Here is a 22071-nt window from a genome sequence, read left to right on the forward strand (position 1 = left end):
TTTGCACCTGTAGCTAGATTAGAAGCAATTAGGATGTTATTAGCATATGCATCTATTATGAATTTTAAACTATATCAAATGGATGTCAAAAGTGATTTCTTAAATGGTCTGATTCAGGAGGAGGTATATGTGGAACAACCTCCTGGGTTTGAAGATTCACAAAAACTAGACCATGTCTATAGATTAAAGAAGGCACTTTATGGCCTAAAACAAGCACCTAGGGCTTGGTATGAAAGATTAAGTAAATTCCTATTAGAAAAGAATTTTACTAGAGGAAAAGTAGATACTACCTTATTCATAAAAAAGAAGGATAATGATATCTTGTTAGTACGAATTTATGTTGATGATATAATTTTTGGATCTACTAATGAATCTTTGTGCAAGGAGTTTTCTATTGATATGCAAAGTGAGTTTGAGATGTCCATGATGGGTGAGTTAAATTACTTTCTTGGATTACAAATCAAACAAACAAATGATGGGATCTTCGTCAGTCAAGCAAAGTATTGCAAAGAACTCATTAAGAGATTTGGAATGGAAAACTCAAAACACTTGGCTACTCCTATGAATACAAGTTGTTATCTTGATAAAGATGAATCTGGACAACCTGTTGATCCGAAGAAATACAAAGGTATGATTGGATCTCTACTTTACTTATCTGCAAGTAGGCCAGATATTATGTTTAGTGTATGCATGTGTGCCAGATTTCAATCAAATCCAAAGTTTTCACATTTATTGGCAGTAAAAAGAATCATAAGATATCTATTAGGAACAATTAGTTTAGGATTATGGTATCCTAAGAATTCTTTATGTAACCTAGTAGGATACTCAGATTCATGCTTTGCTGGATCAAAAACAGATAGGAAGAGTACTAGTGGTACATGTCAATTCATAGGGTCTGCACTTGTTTCTTGGAATAGCTAGAAACAAAATAGTGTAGCTTTATCCACAGCAGAAGCATAATATATTTCTGCTGGTAGTTGTTGTGCACAAATTTTGTGGATGAAACAACAACTATCTGACTATGGAATAGTATTAGATCACATTCCCATAAAATGTGACAAAACAAGTGCCATAAACATATCTAAGAATCCAGTTCTTCATTCCAGAACCAAGCATATAGAAATTAGGCATCATTTTATTAGAGATCATGTTTTAAAAGGTGATGTTGTTTTAGAACTTGTAGATACTAAAAATCAACTTGCAGACATCTTTACAAAACCACTAAGTAAAGATACCTTCTATAACATAAGAAGAGAATTAGGACTAATAGATGTTAGTGACTTATCAAAATAAATCTCTATATTACTATGGTATTTGAACAATTTATTATTTCCTTATTTGCATGGTTTGGTTGAACAAGTATGTTATTTGATTATGTGGATTTTATAAGTTAATCTATTTATGATTGTTACTTCATGGTTTTTACTTCATGTTGTGGTTAATATTTTTTATGAATGCTGTATGAATGTTTAAGATATATTTGCATACTTTAAGTTTGATACGCATTTTGGCTTTTTGTTGATGCCAAAGGGGGAGAGAAATAGGGATAAATCAAGAACTCACATGAGCAAATAATTTAATTTTAAGATAAGCATAAATTCAAAAACAAAGGGGGAGCATTTATAAGAGTGATCGACTAGGAAAAAATGTGTGTGTGTTTCTTGATTTCAGAAGTTGTCATCATCAAAAAGAGGGAGATTGTGGAAGCAAAGCTTCATGATGAATCAACAATGATTCAAAGGTGTTTTGATGATAACAATGATGACAACAAAAGATGATGACAAAGGTGATGAACAAAAAGCTCAAAAGATCAAAGAACAACTCAAGTGAATCAAAGAACATCTCAAGTAAATCAAGAACAAGTCAAGAGTTCAAGAATCAAGGAGAATTCAAGACTCAAGAAGAAAGCCTAGAATCAAGAATCAAGACTCAAGACCTCAAGAATCAAGATCAAGATTCAAGACTCAAGATTCAAGAATGAAGAAAAGACTCAATCAAGATAAGTATTAAAAAGTTTTTTCAAAACTTTGAATAGCACATGAGTTTTTGACAAAACCTTTACCAAAGAGTTTTTACTCTCTGGTAATCGATTACCATATTGTTGTAATCGATTACCAGTAGCAAAATGAGTTTGAAAAAGTTTTCAAACTGAATTTACAACATTCCAAATATTTTCAAAAGGTAGTAATCGATTACAATGTTTTGGTAATCGATTACCAGTGTCCTTGAACGTTGAAATTCAAATTCAAATGTGAAGAGTCACATTGTTTCACTCAAAAGCTTTGTGTAATCGATTACACTTATTTGGTAATCGATTACCAGTGACTGTTTCTGAAAAAATCTAAAGATGTAACTCTTCAAAAAGGTTTTGACTTTTTCAAATGGGTTTTAAGTTTTTCTAAAAGTTATAACTCTTCTGAATGACCTTCTTGACCAGACATGAAGAGTCTATAAAAGCAAGGCTTTGTTTTGCATTTTTTTTAAAAAAAAAGTCTTTCTAACAATCTTTTACAATCTTTACAAGCCTTTAATCTCTTTGAACTTCTTCTTCTTCTTTGTACCAAAAGCTTTCTGAAGTTTTCTGGTTTTCTAAACCTTGAAAACTTGTGCTATTCATTCTTTTCATTCTCTTCTCCCTTTGCAAAAAAGAATTCGCCAAGGACTAACCGCCTGAATTCTTTTTGTGTCTCTCTTCTCCCTTTTCCTAAAGAACAAAGGACTAACCGCCTGAATTCTTTTGTGTCTCCCTTCTCCCTTGTCAAAGAATTCAAAACGACACAGTCTGAGAATTCTTTTGATTCTTCCCATTCCCTAATACAAAAGCGTTCAAAGGTTTAACTGCTTGAGAATTCTTTTGTATCCCCATTCACAAAGTATCAAAGGTGTAACAGCCTGAGATCTTTGTCTTAACACATTGGAGGGTACATCCTTTGTGGCACAAGTAGAGGGTACATCTACTTGGGTTTGACTGAGAACAAGAGAGGGTACATCTCTTGTGGATCAGTTCTAGTGGAGGGTACATCCACTAGGTTCAAAGAGAACAAGGGAGGGTACATCCCTTGTGGATCTATGCTTGTAAATGGTTTTTTACAAGGTTGAAAGAAATCTCAAGGATCGCAGGTCGCTTGGGGACTGGAGGTAGGCATGGGTTGTTGCCGAACCAGTATAAAAATTCTTGTGTGTTTGTTTCCTTCTTCCCTACTCTTTTACTTTTCGTTGTGCATTTTATTTTCGCTTTTACTTTCTGTTAAGTTTCTCTTCTACTCCATATTCTCTTAACAACAAAAGTAAAAGCCTTAAAAGAGTAATTTTTAATTGGTAAAGTTTTGGGAATAATTAATTCAACCCCCCCCTTCTTAATTATTCTGAGGCCACTCGATCCAACAGTTGTTGGTACATACCACATTGCATCTGAGTGTGAGTCAGGTGCATGCATCATTCTGTGCAGTCTTGATTGAATCCACGGATGGATGATGAGTAATTGTTGAATGTGGGTGATGAATAATTGTTGGATGTGAGTGTTGAATAATGAATGTTGTGTACGCTCATCATGTTTGTTTATGTTTCTTGCTAATTGTGGTTATTTGGAATTGGTATTGGTTCTTTTTATAATGAACTCACCTTTGCAATTTTGTATCGTGTGGTTGATACCAGTGATGATCACGAACATTGTTCGTGGGAGCAGAATGACAGCAGCAGGGTGCAGGGAGTAAGATTCTGGTGAAGAGCCGCCGAGCCGACGTGATGACGTTGGCATTATTTTGGGAGAAAGTTGCATTTTGTAATCAACTCCTCCGTAGTTGGTTTTATGTTTTATTTTGTTGAGTTAAAGATGTAAAACTTGGATTTTACTTATATGCATGAACAGATTTTAATTTTCGTTATGTGTATGACGTGTACCGAGTTACTGTTCCTATATAATTATGTATATTCACCTAAGTAAATGTGTATGTTTTAGCGAATGTATGTTGGGACAAAATTACTTCTATTTTCATAAGTAAATTAAGGGAGTTCTTTTTTATAAAAATTGAAATTATCGCATATTAGAGTATTGATATCGTAGCGACGAGGCGGGTCGTTACAAGGAGGATTATGAAATAATTTATTTTGCAAACTTGAAGAGCAAATGTTGGACGTAACCTTGCAAGTCATATCAAAATCACATCGTTATGGAGAGATCCTTGTCGACCATGCAACAGATCATGGTGGCAATATGGCTTCAATAGAATGAAAGGAGTTTTCTTTTAATCTCTTGACCTTTACATTCAAATTTTTGGGTTACATAATGACGAAAGATGAAGATGAAGTAGAATTAGATTGTTGTAGAGTCTGTCATACACAAGCACACCCTTTTTTAAGACAAGTTGATTCTTGCCAAGTTCTATCTGCCAATTGATGACAAGGAGAAGCCATGGTTTCAAGGTCTCAACAAGGTTGCAAAAACCAAGGCAAAGAAAGATACCAAGGAGAATATCACAAGTCTCAAAGGTACCATTTTGAACCTGACAAACCCTCTCAAGGAAAGCTTCGAAAAACAGAAGGTGGATGATAGTGATGAAGAGTAGGGTGTCGTCGCGGTTAAGCCTCTTCCTGTTTCTAGGTCTATGACTTATGTAGAGCTACAACAAAGGCTTTATTGTAGACTTGAAGAGTTTCGCACATGCTGTAATGGTGGGAATTCAGATAGCAAGAGGAGGGATGAAAGAAATGCTAAGAGAGGTGATGACGATGTCGAATCATCTAAAAACAAACTAGGATTCCAACAAATCTGCAATATAGGAATAACCTATTTCGACTTAGAGACACAATCCAATTAGGTTCCAACTTCAATCCATTTATACATCAGAGCAAGGGATCTCATTGAACAATTTGCAAACAATTAAAATTTAGAAACAGAATCACAAGATTAACAGGATTATGAAACATATTTAAGGAGCACCAATCCAATTCACCAAATCCAAGCAATTCGAATTATCACAATTTTCTAAAGATGATGATCCTATTATGAAGGTTCAGTTAATCTAATTAAAGGTAATTCAATCAAACTAATCCCTAATTAAATTGAAATCACAAATCAAATTGAAGTACCATCCAATTAATCTATAATTAGGATTCGAATTAGGAAATTAATCAATTACCTAATTCATTTCTAATCCTAAATACATTCATAACCGTGAATAAGAAAATAGAATTGGAGAAGAGGATGAACATTCACAACAAAATTCAAAATTGTTAACCAAAACTCAAATTTGTCATACTGGATCCTTGGATTGATTAGTTGTTTAGCCTTCCATAGCCATCACCAATGGAAGAACAATGAGAATTGAAAAAGACAAGAGAAGAACAAAGTTGAAGAGATGAAGAAATATGAGGAACAAGTGAGACATAAAAAAGAGAGAAGAGTTTGATCTAAAACTTGTAATAGAAGTTTTTTTAACTAACTACTAAAAAATACACTAAGTAAACTAATATATAATCTAACTAATCAGAAGTAATGGACATGCCTTGGTTAGGCCCACCTAATCTATCTAATTAAGCTAATTACAAAATATAAAGGCTCAAAATTCGTAGCCCAAAATCTAAGTGCAGAGAGTGACTTCCAAACCCAAAATGAACCTCAAAATGGAAGATTGGCCCAAACTCATCTTTGACCAAAATGTAGTTATTTTCCTTAGCTTCCCAAGGACTAGTCATGCCCCATTTGGAGTTTTGTAGCATCTTGTAGGTCTTGCACAAGATAGATATGTCAAGTAATCACAAATTCCAAAAAATAAGCAGCAATTATCAATTAAGCCCAATTATTTGCCTAAGACTAAAACTGAATTAAGGTGAGAAAATAAGAGTCAAATAAAGGTCAAATAAGTTAAGAAGAATAGAAAAATAATAAACTAAAAATGCTCTATCAAGAGGATTTAAGGACAAGAAACACAAGAGGGATGATGATTTTACAAATAATACACTAATCTATGGCCCAATAGAGTATAATAGTCCTGTATGTTTTTAGGTCCATTGTTAGTATTAATATCCTTTATTTGTCTTCTAATAATAGTAGATACATGTATGCAGGTTCTAGAATAGAGTTTGTTTGTTTGGAATCTATTTGGTGTGCTTGTTATAAATACATTGCATCCTTCTATTAATGGTATCAATGAAGAATTCAGAATTTTATATGTATCTCTTTTAGATGTAGGATTAGGAATTCAAGTAGAATAGTTTTTCCTTCACCTATCAATGGTGCTCATCATTCTACTATCTCCTCACACATACTCCACCGCCTCCTATGGATGTCGGTGTCTAACAATTGGTCCAACTTGTCGAGTTCAAACTATCGTATTATTTGAACCAATTGTTAGACACTGTAACATCCATGGGAGGTGGTGAAGTGTGTGTGAGAGGATAATAAGATGATAAAGCACCATGGGAGGTGGTGAAGTGTGTGCGAGAGGAGAATAGGATGATAAAGTACAATTGATTGGTGAAGGAAAAACTATTCTACTTCTAATCCTAATTCTACATCTAAAAGAGATAAACATAAACTAAATTATTCATTGATACTATTGATAGAAAGATACAATGCCTTTATAACAAACTCACTCAAAAAGATTCTTAACAAATTCTAATCTAGAACCTACCACTACTAAAAATTGAGCCTTTTACGTCACTGATTCTAAGGTGGTTATAAAGGACCGTCTTAGAAAGCGCAACAATAGCATTTTTGTAATTAACTCGAATGCAACAAAGACGTCTCTGCAAACCCATTGATGACATTTTTTATTTTGATACAAAGACGGTCTTGCCCTGATGACCGTCTTTATATTGTTGGTGCTGGGTATGGCACCCCCAAAATAATGACTGGTTTAATAGTAATGATTTAATTAACAAAAACCATGGTAAATTTTTTTTTCTTCTTTTTCTTTTTCATTTCTTTCTCTTTTCACCATAACAAGGTTTAGAAGGAAAATCCTCACTACAGAGTCCTGAATGGCCAGTTCACAACTCTATTCGGAGTCATTTCTTTCTTACCGCTCATCATCTCTAAACTATTTTGCTGTTTCAAAAGGAAGAATGTACCAGCCATTACTTTAGGTCGTCACGTGAAAATAAAAGAATAAAATACGATCGATAAACTCTTTTACAAATAATTTTGCTAATGCTTTCTTTTCAAATAACAAGATTGATCATAAATGCATTCATCATTTAAAGCTGTCCAAAATATGGGAGTTTTACAAAATACATAGTGTCATCCAGAGCAAAGGTGTCCACAGTGGTGGCTTCAGCCACATGTATACAATCATCAAATTCCTATACATCAGGTCTACCCATACAAAAACAAAAGAGTAAACCTAACAGTCAGTCCTAGATACACCCACCCTCAAAAGTATACAAAACGAATCCAAAGAGCTGTCCACTAGGATGAAGAGCCTCCGCTGATCGCCATCTCCCCCGGGCCACTATCCTCCGTAGAGTCTGCCTCAGATGCCGACATGACTTCCTCGGGAGAATCCACCTCAAGAAGTGGATCCTCATCACCCTCTAGAAAATCAAGGGCATCCACAGCAGGCTCAGGAGGTAGCTCCTCCAGATCCTCCTCAGGGTCTTCCTCGGATGACGTTACCTCGATCACTTGGACGGGCTCCACTAGACGATATGGTGTAGGCGTGGGTAGTATCCACTCCACCGTGCGCTGAAGCGTCCGTGCAGGTTCATCTGGATGCACCAAAGAAGTAGCCGTGAACCGAATAGTGCCCCAAAATCGGTACCTCGTGTTGCCTTCGAGGGTCTCCCAAGCTCCCTCTAGGCACTCCATCTCTACTCGATCATGGATTTGCTGTGCCGCCATCACGATCTACAAGAAGGAAAAGAAAGGGGTAGACTCTTTCACAAGAATCTAACTATGCCGCAACATAATGCGTCTCATAACCACTACATGCAATTAAAAGGGGTATCTTAAGGCTTTTCATCTCTGGTAATCGATTACACAGCCTTGGTAATCGATTACCAGAGGCTAAACTCGAATTACACAGCCTTAGGACATGAAATATGCAAAAATGCACTGTGTAATCGATTACACATACCTGGTAATCGATTACCAGTGACCCAGTCCTCTGTGTAATTGATTACACAGGCTGGTAATCGATTACCAGAGGCCTCCATCATCTCCCAGTTCCCTTTTTAAGCCTGGTAATCGATTACACCCCTTGGTAATCGATTACCAGATGCTTCCCTAGCTTCCTGACCTCGTTTTCAAGCCTGGTAATCGATTACACCCCGTGGTAATCGATTACCAGAGATCATCTTAGCCTCCTGTCTTCATTTTTAAGTCTTGTAATCGATTACCCACCCTTGGTAATCGATTACCAGAGACCACAAACCATATATCACACAAAATTCACAGCTGGCCAGCCACCACAAGCCTCCTTGCTTTGTGGTCTTTGTTCCTTTTATCTGTTGACTGCCAGGAGCTCGCCTGTTTAGGTACATCACAGGTTCTCACTGACCGACTATGCCCGGGTTGGGTCGGGATTGGTCAAGCTTGGTTTTGGGCAATAGCACCCCACCTGACGTCCCCAAGGTCTCCTGACCCCTGTGACATATCTCCAGGTACCACTCTGTGGTCAACGAATAAAAGCAGGAAGTTTCACCCTTCTACACTTCCTCATCTCAAGCTTGTAGGATTATGGGGTACCCATCACATGTGGTACTAGGTGGCGGTCGGGCGATGGTGCACAACAAGTTTTCCACATCCACAATGCGCGCATAAACCCACCATCCCCTGTTGCCCACCTCCAACTGAGCTCACGTACTCCCACGTAGCCCATATCCTCATTTCTCTCAACACCGGGTCCCCATCAATCCTCCCAAGCTTCCACAACATCCAAGTAAAACAACATTCAAACATCACAAGCTATCACAGCCAAGCAAAACAGGGCAAAGGCAGAAAACTCTGCCCAAAACACCAACCAAATCACAGCTTTTCTCACTTAAAGACCCCAGTAACAATTCCTTCATTCCGGTTCATTAACCGTTGGATCGACTCGAAAATTTTACGGAAGTCTCTAGTACATAAGCCTACATTTTGACCGTTGGGATCCACTAGCAAACATCCAGAACTCATTCTGCACTACTCCTTCCACAGCCAATCACACACAAGCATTTTTCTGCACAAAGCCAAAATCCTGCTGCACCTATTTTGACAGCAAAATTCTACATAAGTGCAGATTTCGAAAATCACACTTCCTCTCATCCAATCTTGCCCAAATCAAATCCTACAAGTCCCAAATCATGTATCAATCATGTCTAAACCAAAGTCAAGCTTTAAAGCACAGCAACACAGAATCTAGGTGTCCAAAACCCCTCAATTTAATGGATTTTCTAGGCTTTAGAAGTGAAATTGAGAATGGGACAAATTTGAGGCAAACTCTCACCTCACACAAGTCTATAACATCAATTTAAACTTGTTTAAACTGGATTTACGCTTAGAATCTCACCGAATCAAAATTTGACTCTTCAACACCCAAATTTGCCCTAGAAATGGCTCTTTGTTCACTTTGGTCATTTGTTTTTCTCTCTAGCACAGCCTAACCTTTCTCATAAGTCCTAAATGGCATTTCAAGCTAAGATTAACTCACTCTAACCTCTAATTACTACCAATTCCAGATTTGGCCTTCCAGCCCTCAAAAATTCACTCTTTTTCCACTCACAACACCACATTCTCACTTTTTAACCCTAGGTTAATTCTACCCTTAAGCTCTAACAGTTTTCCATAAGCAATTTCAGCACATGAACATCACAAGCATCATCATAAAAACCCTAAAACAGAATGGGTATGTTTAACTCATCCAAACATGGCAATTTCAACATGCTTTCAACAAGTTTATTCACAAATAACTATCATGAAGCAGAAAACTAGCAAGACTACCCATCATATCTCCCAAAACCCCATACCCACGAAAATCAAAGGAGAAAGAAGTCCACCCAAACCTGAAGTTTCGAAGTCCCACTCGTAGACACGCACTTCACGACTCCGGAAATGCCCTCCTTTTGCGATTTGGAGCGGAAATGGGCACCAAAGGTTGAAGCTTTGTGTGGAGCTTCAATGGTGGAGGAAGAAGAGAGAAAGCTACGTGAGAGAGGGAGAGAAAAGGCTTCTGAATTTCTTTCTTTTGGCTGAGTGAGGAGAGAGAACAGCTTTTTGGTTTTAAATAAAAGGGTTTTCTCTTTTTCTATTATTTTATTTAAGCTATGCCACATGTCCCCATTTGAGTGGAGCAAAAAGGGCCCACTTTCCCTTTTTGATTGTGACCCATACTCAGCCACAAAAAGGGAGAAAAATCTGACCTTTGAAACGCTAAAATCCTGCCTCGGTTTGCGTGCCGTTTCTCTGGTTCCAGTTTCTCGCGTTTCTCTGCGTCCGTCGGGGCCAGTTTTCGAAAGTACGCAATATATATATCAAAACGCTCAGAATAAAACCCCGAGCGTGGTTCAGAGGTTGGTTTCGTTAAATTCTAAGTCGCACGCAAAACGATGATTTTTAAACTAATTAATTAAGAATTAACCCATAACCTCCCAGTTATGGATTTCTCTTCCTTAATTAGCCTAACCCGCGTATCTTGCCCCCACTACTCCTATTTCTACCAAGAACATATATGCATATACACTGAATAATACTTATATATATATAATCATTCAAAATACATCATTTTCAAAAATTCCGGGTAGAAATTTCCAGAATGTTACACTGGGTTTCTCTCACTCGCGCCCCTCTTTCGCGTCCCTCCTTATTAGGTTTAATTTAAACCTCTAGCGCGGTGCCGTCATCTCGTGTCCCCTCATCTCCTTCCTCATTCTGCTTTCTCTCTCTTCCATTGCTTCTCCATAAGCAGTGCCATAGAGGTCAATTGCGCAATCACCATGACTGTGATGACTCCTGCTCCCATTGACGTAACGTTCCCTTACCTCTCATTCTACAACTCCCCCCATGCTGCCATTAATGACTCACGCGTTTTCGATTTCGCGAGTAATTTTTTGCTTTCTCTTATTTGCTTGCTTGATTTTTGTTCCTTTTTTCTATTTTGGAGAATGGTGTCAATTTTGATTGTCGTTTTGGTGGGGAGGGTTGGGTTGCCGCCGAGTGGATGGGGGTTTCATGTTAGGGGTTCTGGTTTTGATCTGCACGAGTGGAATTTGCTTCAATTACGATGCATTCCATGCTCAGAATTTGGGGATTTGGTTGGGGTTGGTTCTTCGATGGATCCGAAGTAGGGTGATAGTGATGATTTCTTTTTGGTTTGTGTGTTTTGGTTTTTGCAGTAGCAGCAGGAGGACGAGGAGATGCTTGTCCCACACATGGATTTGGCTGAGAATAAACACAACCCATGGAAGGTACCTGTTTCTTTCTCACGCTTTTGATCCGTGGAGAAACCCCCTTTTTCTTTATTTCCTCTGTTTTTTTAGCAATTAGGAGCTATGACTACAAATGATCAAGTCACAGTCTTTTTTTTTCTTCATTTTTACCTCTAACACAACACTCATTGTTCCGAATAAAAATACCAAACATAGGGCCAGGTGCTGTAAACTTTATCATAGATCATGGAGAGCTGGATTTTGTGTTTGTCAAAGATAGGAAGGTTATCCATGTAAGGGTCATTTTCTTGAGATAAAGCATTTTTAGTTCTGGGTGAATTTATATTTATATATCAAACACTTGAGAGGAAAATAGAGGTACTTATAAGGTACATGTACTATTTTCAGCTTTTGAATCCTGATTGTAAATCTGCTCAATGAATCAAAGGTAAATTTGGCTACTTTAATGTTTCTGTACTGCAGCCTACAACAGAAGGAGTTTTTAACTGAGTTTGGTTTTGATACAGCAATGGTGTCCTTCACTTCATTAACAGAGGAAGAGAAAGATAAGGCCATCAGCATTGGAGTTAAGCCATATTCATGGGTAACATATTCATAACTTTTATTTATATAAGAGTGAAAGAAATAAATAAGGATCTTAAATTATATATAGATGGTTAAGATTTAATGTTACTGGCCACTTAAAATATTATGTGATTTTTCTAAAAATTTACATGACTTAATTCTTTTAATCTTCATCATTCTTCTAAAAATTTACCTTCTCCCTATTTGCTCTATATTCCTCCTGCTATATTTTCTTTCTCCAACAGTCAATCTGTGGTATAGTAGTGGCTGACTGGCTACTCCATAGTTCTATTGCAAAGACATTAAGCCTTAAAAGTTAATATTTCTTTGTGAACTTCCTTGCAATGCCATAGGTTATGGTATGTGATTTGAGGGCCTGCTTGTTTATAATTTTCACTTAATTTGCCCCCTATGCGTATATATAGGCCATACAATCATACATAAATGATCAATTTACAAGTTAGCTAGTCATCACGTAATCACTTAAAAAGCTACATACATTTATGGTTTAATGGTTTAAATACATAGTTCTTATTATATTTTTTTTAATTAAAAAGACATTTTCTTAGAAACACTCAAACCAACAGCCCCGAGTAAGAAGTTCCATTTTGTACACAGTTTCTTTTTTCTGTGACATAACAATATTATATAATTTAAGGCTTAACGTCTCTGCATTAGAGGATTGAGAAAATACTAGCTACTTAATAAAAATTAACAATAACTACTTAAATAATATTTATTGTAGTGATTATTTTATGTTAAAAGCGTAATAAACTATGCATCAATCCTCTACTTTTATTAATTGTAATCACAATAATAATGTTTTTTCAATACCAAAATTTAAATACTTGATGAAATAACTTGTTGCAACTGTCAAGAGCATTTAACTTGTTGCAGCTTATGAAATCCCTTAAAGCCAATGAAAATAGTCTAGAGCTCGACTTGAGAAATTGTGCATTTACCAATTTCATAAGCATACAGTAAGAAAATTTCTATTTATATTAACCTATAATAATAATATATTAAAAAACTAATTTAACTATAATAATTTAATTGTTATTATAGTTTTAGGTAAGTTGTTCATTTCTATGAGTGAAGTGTAAATTGTCATTATTAATTTAATAAAAAATATTTTTCCGAGAGTTTGATTTTATACATTATATGTATAATATGATTTATATGTTACTAAACTTACATATATATGTTACTATACTTGAAGTTTTACAACCTTGTTATTGCCTAATTTAGTGAAGAGACATTTTAAACTAAGTTAGAACTAAGATGGCTGTCACTTTTAAACTTAAGTTAAGACTAAGATGCCTGTGACTTTTAAACTTCACTATGCATCATAAACTGTACGTGACTACTTATTTGTTGTAATAGTATACTACCTCAATTCCCTGCCACAACCTTTTTAAATATTTTAATTTGTATAAATCTATCAATTAATTCTTTGTTTTAAATATTTTAATTTGTATAAATCTATCAATTAATTCTGTTTTTAAATATTTTAATTTGTATAAATCTATCAACCTTTTTAAAGGTGTATATATCTTCTCATCTCTCTTGATTTATAAAATTTGTTGTATACGTTTCGTGTATGAGTATCGTTACCCATTTAATATATAATAGGTTGTGAGATTGGCCTGTGGTTTGCGGTCAACTTGAGTAGTGAAATGGAGGGGTTATTATTTGGTAGAATCTGTTGGGGGTGTGAAGGTTTGGGATTCTGGTTTTTATTGTTTTAAAGCGGTGGGCATTTTGATATTATTATTATAAGATAGGACACAATTATTATATCATATTATGTTATATATGTCATAACTGAATTAATTTTATTTTTTAGGAGTTTAAGTCTTTAAGTTCATATGTGTGAAAAAAAAATATATTAAAAGGAGTTTCAGTTTTTAAGTCCAATTCCTAGTACTCGGTCATATACACAACTCACACCAACAAGGTTGAAAAATTATTTATATTTTTTTTGCTTGTGTAGTTTAATTATGAGTCATCCTGCCCTTTGTGAACTTCTGAACGTAGAGGATCAAAAGGTTTGGCTTCTTTCCTCATGCTTGTTGAAGTTTTGCAATTATGTTAAGTTTAGTTATATTCAATTTATTTATTTACTTATGGTGTTTTGTGAGGTTTACATGAGAGAGTGCATTCATTCAATGTTTTTATTCCTTTGATTACTGATAATACCTATTGATGAAGTTTAATTCATTGTCGGCATCCACTGTTTAGTAGATATTTAAGTTTAAGTATTTGGGTTCTCTTGATGTTGAAGATAATAAAGATGTCAAATCAGGCTACTCAATCACCTTTGTAAGTTTTCCTTGCTCTCTTTCTCACCCTCCCCGAAAATAAAAATTTCCTTGTCTTTACTTAAGTGGTGCTTTTCTTTGTAGAAGTGATTTAGAAATCACTTTTAGATCATCCTAAAAGTTTATGGTTTGTGTGAAGTCAATGCTTGTTTTATTCATTGAAGAATAACCAGATGTTAATTTTCTACTGACAAATGACCAGTTTTTTAATTATTTCTTGTTCAGAATTTCAATCCCAATCCCTATTTTCAGAATACAAAGCTTACAAAGACTTTTACCTTTCTTGAAGAAGGAACAACAAAGATAACTGCTACCCCCATAAAATGGAAAGAGGGCAAGGTAAGGCTATGCATTCACTTTTTCTCCCCTATCAGCATCTACAACTTTTATTTTGCTTTTTTTTTAACTTTGAAACATCATCCTAAAATGTACAGGGATTACCCAATGGACTTGATCATGACAAGAATGGGAACAAGCAGGCTCGTATTGATATAGGTTGCCTAAATTTTTATTTTCAATATTTTAGCACATTAATATTATAAACAAAGAAAGTTGTGGTCATGCATACATTGTAGTTTTGTAAATGAGGCCACTTGAGCCTTTTCTTTTTGACATAGTTGATGAAAGTCATGGTCATGCTACATTAGGTTTCCTTTTATTTGACATAGTTGATGTGCCATTGTCTTGTCTTCTGCTCTCATGTTTGCTTTGTTGTATGGTAACTTTTAACTATAAATAATTACATTTCCATGAAGCAAATTTTTAAAGTTTCTTACTGCTATATTCACTGTTAGTGGTTCATGAGGGATGGGCATTGATAGTGGTATATATGGGTTTCTTATATTTATGAAAATATTCTTTAATAATTGAATAATAAAAGTATCTTTAACTAAAAAAATAAAAAAAAATGCATTATATATCGGTTATGAGAAGACCAATGTAGAATGATAACAATTCTAAGACGGTCATGTGCCAAAGACCGTCTTAGAATGTTGGACATTCTATATCAGTTCTCAAACGATTGATGTTGAATGTTCAACATTCTAAGACGGTCGTTCACAACCGTCGTAGAAAAGGTTTTTCCCTTTTACATCGTCCACTACGACGACGGTTGAAAACCGATGTAGAATGACTCGAATAACCGATGTGGAAAACCTTTTTTGTAGTAGTGTATCTATATTAATCTATCATTATTAAAAGACAAATAAAGGATATTAATACTAACAATGGACCCAAAAATACATAGTACTATTAATAATCTATTGGACCACATAATAGTGTATATTATTCATAGCATATGATGAAACCGAGGAAGGTAGCCCTGTTCATGGTAGAGAAAGTGAAGAAGGATGTTGCAGAGGCCTTCAAGGATCTTGTGTTTGAACATGTTAAACTTCAAAATGAGGAAATGTTAGATAAAATATTAGGAAGCCACAAACAACAAACATAACAACGATATTATTTCCACAGAATTGTAACACATAAATTGTTTATAATAATAATTAATATAAAGAGAAAAATATAATAGAGGAGAGTTTAGAAAAGTCTAGGTTGAAGTGCACTATACTCTGTGATGAAAGAAAAAACATCGTACTGCATTGGTAAAAATTAGAATGCACTTTGAAGGATCTCCAAACCAAAGAATTCCAATGCTCCAAAACTTATTTTAAATAGTAATAGAATTTGTATAAAGAAAGATAACTTTATCGGTGTATGTATTTCTAGTATATTGTCTCTTATCTTTTCTGAACAGGAAGCTAAATATATATATAGGAAACCCAACCACAACATGCAACCACAAACCCACAACAACAATGTTAAAACATGAACTTTAAGAAAATAAAAACTGAATAACAAACTTCTAAGTTGCAAGACAACTTTCAACGGATAGAAAAAAAAAACATTGAAGTAAAACTAAAATTTCCTAAAAGATAAGAGTTGAGGAGATAAAAAACGGGTAGTTTTATTTTCTTATGAAAAACTAAATCTGAAAAAGATATTTCATATTTAAATTTTAAATTATAAAAAAATATTTTTCCAAAACAGAAAATGCAAGCTAAAAAGAAGAGGAAGGTTTCGAAGCATAAGGAACTTGAAAGTGTTGGCATTATCAATTAAGATTCACTTTATCTTATATTGTGATAGTATTTAAATTCAAATTTCTAGATCCTATTTTCATGCTACTGTTGGTGATGGTTGTTATGTACCTTCACTCTATATAATAAGTGTATCACAAGCATTGCATGAATAAGTTTGAATTGTTGTTCTCTATATATCTATAGAAATGGCTAAGAAATTGGACCAAGTGAAGAAGAAAGATCCTAAGAAGGTCCATGATGACCCCAAATTGTTGCATAAAAGCATTCATAAAGAGAAGAAACAACAGAAGAACGCGAAGAAATGAAAGGATAGAATTCAAACGAGGAACCAGCTGAAGGTAGAGAAGCAGTAGAAAAAGGTCAACGAATATAGATGCGAGGAATCATGAGAAGAAAATGCGGAAAATTGGCAAAAGGGAGAAAAAAAGTTGTTAAAGTAAGAAACTAAAAACTAAACATAAGTGGGAGAAGAAAACATAAAAGAAAGATCACAACCAGCAAAAAAAATGGTGGAAGATAGAATTGTATTTTCGTTCTGGTTTTTCCAACATACATAAGTAACTTGTAGTTGGTGAAAATACAAAGTTACAAGCAACACAACACCCCCGACTTAGCTTACCCACTTCCATAAAACAAGGTCTTTCATTCAATTTCACCTATTACAAATTGACCAATGCTAACTTATATTAGAAACATAACAACAACATATTTTAATATCAAAATAACAAGAAAAGTGTCAATTCTAACAAAAACTTATGCCTTGAAGGTCGCAAAGAAGGTTTTATGAATGATGGTGGTTATTATGTTGCTTTTGAAGAGTTAGTACGCTAGAGAATGACAATTCAAGGGTTTAAAAGATGCACCTATTCATTTCTCTCTGATTCACTATATTCCAATTTATGATCTCAACCATCTCAATCTCTATATTAGTCAGGAAGAAAACATGCATAACAATAAAAAAAATTAAAATCTTACAAAATAGAGACAAATAGTAACGAAACAAACATGCATAACAACAAAGGGAAAAAAAACTTGCATGTTGGATGCTTCTTCGCGGTGACATTGCACAACCACCAAGCTAAAGAAGAACTGAAGAAGGAAGAGCTAAACGATGATAAAAATGAAGAAACGGATTTTCTCGACGGGACATTTGGATGGAGACCAGAGGAAGCAAGCGTGCTGTAGAGTGCAACCACCATTACGTCCACACCAACATGACCGGAGACGGCTGGAGAGTGAGACACCTGACCTTGCCCACAGAAGGAAACAAAGTAAAAAATTGGAGGGACAATAAGATCAAAAAATTGAGAAAAGTGCCATGTGTCAACATTTCAGGTATGGGTATAATAGGCTTTTCATTGGACTACTCTTTTATTAAATATATATATATATATATATATATATATATATATATATATATATTTCAGTGTCATGTAGTTGACTTTCTTATGCATCTTTTTGCTTCAACGTGTCTTTCTTTTTGACCTTGCTACATCTCAAGAGCAATTTGTCTCATAGAATCTTCTATGGTAGATTGTGTGAATTGACCATATTATGGATTCAAGTTGGAATGGAAGATAACTAGAATTTTTTTTTTACTCAGAATAAGGACTGTATGCAAGGAAGTTGTAAGGTTTCAAATTACTTTCTATTCATTCTGATGCAGAGTTTTTTGTGTATACATCTTAAAAGCAGTCTAATTTTTTGTTTATAAAGTATGCAAGGATATGCTACGGAAACTTCTATTTGGATCGTTTATAGCTAAATGTCTATTTTATATTGTGCTACTCTATGTTATGTTTGATTTCAGAGATATGCAAATTGTCATATATCTCTTGGCTTTTTTTCATTTTTTTTTGTTACATCTCAGTTTTTCATATTTAAAATATAATAAAGAATATGAATTTAGAATATATATATATATATATATATATATATATATATATATATATATATATATATATATTTGGAAAATAATAACATTAGTAAAAAAGATTTCATTTGATTTTTTAATTCTAAATTTTATTATTTTTTAATGTTTGAAAAAGTGAATTAGGAAATTAAAATTGTTAAATAGTTGAGATTAAATAAATAATCAGTTGATTTCCTATTGATAGTAATCTATCAAAAATATTCGACGACACCAGTACGACGACAGTTGTTGGGGGACTGCCGTCAAATACAATGCGGTGGTAGTATTGTAAATAAACGATTTAAAAACCACGATGTTTTTTTGCCAAAACTGTTGTCGTATTTGACGTGGTGGCAGGATTATAAATAATCCCTCCTAAAAACAACGACATTTCACTAAGAAACATCGTCGTATTTGACGCATGACAGTATCGTAATTACAAGCAACAAAGACAACGACGTGTTTTAAGAGAAAACCGTCGTCGTTGCAATTTTACAAATTAAAGTACCTTTCATCTCAGCTCGTGCCCACCATTACCTTTCCATGTGCCCTCTCTCTCGTGCCATCCCTTGTGCCCGCCATTAACATTTTTGCTTATTTTTGTTACCTCCGCTGCCGTGCCCTCCCTCGTTTCCTCCGCCATGCCTTCATCCGGTAACTTCTCCATCCTATGCTATGGATCCAAGTTTGGTGAGGTAAGTAAAGTTTGTTAATTACTTCTCAGTTTTGCTGATTTAGCAGTTGCTTATGTTTGAAGATCTCTCATTTGGGTTGGTTTTTATGGATTCGTTCTTGCTATTTAGAGTTGACCTCAAACTTTAGGCTCTCTTGGACTAACTTTTGCATAAGCAAGAGAAAAATATAAAAAAAGTAAAATGAATCGAGCTTCTCTATAAGTTAAAGGGTGCTGCTAAGTAGTGCACATGAATACAAATAGTTTTTATAATTGGAGTTGTATTGGAAATCCTAGAGAAATACACTATTACATTTTCCAATGGATTTCCATTTTTGATTCTTAACCAGTGCCCCAAGTTAAATCAACTTATCACATGGAAAAGTTAAATGAGAAAACTTCTATAAGACACACACACACACACACACACACACACACACACACAGATATATATATATATATATATATATATATATATATATATTATCAAAATTTTGACATGGAACTTGGAAGTCATAGCATAATAGCATTTGATTTCGTTGGTTCAATGTTGGTTGAAGTAATAGAAGGACAACTTAGCACCTGAACGGCAAGAAGGAACCCCTCTGGGGGAAGTGATTGGTTCGACTTCTGGTCTTATCTTTGGGAAAGGAGAGGTAAGAGAAAAGTTTGGTTTTTCTGATTATTTTTATTTATTTATTAAAATGTTGCTTGTCAATTACGCTGCAAATTCGATTTGAGGGACATTGTGTTGGATAAGTGTTTACATGGAATTAGTGGCATCATTTAATGTTCTTGCTCGGATGGCTTAGAAATGCATCTTGAACCTTAAGAAAAGTTGTCAAATGTTGTCTTAAATGGGTTCTGATGCTAGTTATCTCCAAAATACATGCATTTTTGTTAAACTGTAGAATGTTTTGTTTCTTTTACACTTCAACAATTTAGTTGATTATGCATTGTGATATGCACAATATGGATCTAATTGAAATAGTGAGGGTAGGTTGACTCAGACAAACAGATTCAGTAGATGGCCATAGATAGTTGTAATACGTCGGACTCTAGGAATGGGGATGTGTGTTTGATTAAGTGGGGGAGAAACCCTTGCAACAACCTATCATGTGGTTCACAAAAGCTATTGTTATCTATGTTACTATTCTTTGACTTTCACATGGAACATACTAATTTTGTGTATATATGTATTAAGCCTTGGAGGTTAGGGGGATCTGAGGTTGAATTATATAATGTATTCATGAAAGCACCCAATAAACATTTAATATGCTTCTAAATCTTAAATTTTATAACTAAAAAGCCAGTTATTTTGCACAATCCCTTGAGAGATGAACCATGAGATATATAACAAAATTTAAGTTTGACAGAGGGAGTATATAAGTAGAGCACCAACTTTTACATCTGTCATGTGATTGGCTCTTGTGATTAATTAAATCTTTGGCCAATTACCAATGCTGTAAAATTATGTCTTTCCTTGCCATTGATAGTTATATCAACTTGTGAAGGGCTATCTTATTTATCAATAATCATTCTAATTCATATATTTTCAGGGTATTATTGAACTGGAAACTGAATATTGAACTTTTCATATTAAAGTAAGTGCCTAGGTTCTCAGGACCTCTAAAATATCAATGCTTTGATGTTGCAGTTACAGATGACATGTTGTCTGTGAAAAGTTAGGTATTTGTATATTATTTATAGAAGCACAAGGGTACATTTCAATAAAAAGAGTTCTAGAGGCAAATAGAATTCTTGCCAATAGTCTAGTGCATGGTCAGGATGCAACCTACATTTGTGTTAGAGTTTGTAAAATCTATATTTGTTTGACCTCCTTGTCGTATGGAACCACCAAATATCTTGTTTTATGTGTCTTTATTTTCAATAGTAGAACATGAAAATATTACTTGAATACAAAATATTGATGAGAAATATGCACTATGAAGATACACCAGAATTATTAGATATATAATAAATTCTTCAGTCTTGTTCAACGTTGCATTTTTGTTGGTTATGAAAATATTTTGGTGTGGCTTTTGCATTCCTTTGACTCATACTTTTTATGTTCTAAACAAATATGATCAGATGAGCTGAACCTTTACTTGATAATTATGGAGAACTTCACAATTTTAATAGATCATAGAGAAGATGGAGTGTTCCGAGTAAAATAAGAAAGATGTCTTTCTTGTTTGATATATTTAAATAATTATGCAGAGGGTTCATTGATTATGAAATGAGATGCTCATTGTTTCTAACATTATGTGACTTCTGTCAAGCTTTGATGTCAGCTCTACTTACTGCATTTTATTTTTCTGTTAATACCTGATGCATCTTGTTTCTACTTACACTAAGAATTGTTTTACTTTGTATTTTGAAATTGCATATAGTTATGAGTGAGGACTATGTGTGCCCCACACTCTGTTTCCTACATTCTAGAATTGTTAGCTTTGCATCATTGTGTTGGCTATCGATTTTATCGTGCAAAGAGTCGAGGCCAATCATGAGATTCAGAAGGAAACCATATAGAAATGTAAGATTTATTTTACATTTGTATCAATATGCAGTTATCTGTGCAAATTTTGGTTGCATTGAAATGAGGTTGTGATTGCCAATTGTATCAACCACAATTAACCCATGTCAAATGGCAATGGTTGTAACACAACTGCCACCACAATCTAAAACCTTGGCTATATAAGAGACTTGTTAAATGACATGAAAGTTATTTAGTAGTGTGGAGTACCAAATTGTGTGGGGGTTAGTAACAAAGTCGTTGTGCGCTTTTCCTGTGTTTGCAGCAATAAAAACATCACTTCCAATTTTCCTGTTGATTTGTAGTAACATTTGTCTATTTCTACCACTTAAGCTTTTTCAAGCAAGTCTCCAAAGGTCATATCCGAACCTCACTTAAGCTTTTGTGTGCACCTCTCCAAAGGTTGTAATCAAACCTTACTTAAGCCTTTTCAAGCAACTCTCCAAAGGTCATATCCGAACCTTAAGCTTTTTCAAAACTTGTTAATTTAGACTTGTTCCTTTCCATTGATTTGTTTCCAATATATTTAGATTTATATTTCATTTTTCCACAATCTATTGTTGCCATATAATAACTCAATAAAATTAAGAGATAGTATACAA

The 22071-nt window shown here is 34.5% G+C and overlaps 1 pseudogene; it reads left to right on the forward strand.

Moving 5' to 3' along the window:
• Positions 1 to 475: 475 nt before the first annotated feature.
• LOC100788532 (nucleolar protein 58-like) lies at positions 476 to 16881 on the forward strand (annotated as a pseudogene).
• The last annotated feature ends 5190 nt before the right edge of the window (positions 16882 to 22071 follow it).

This window comes from Glycine max, chromosome 7 (genome assembly GCF_000004515.6).
Source record: "Glycine max cultivar Williams 82 chromosome 7, Glycine_max_v4.0, whole genome shotgun sequence".
In the NCBI taxonomy this organism is placed as follows: Eukaryota; Viridiplantae; Streptophyta; class Magnoliopsida; order Fabales; family Fabaceae; genus Glycine; species Glycine max.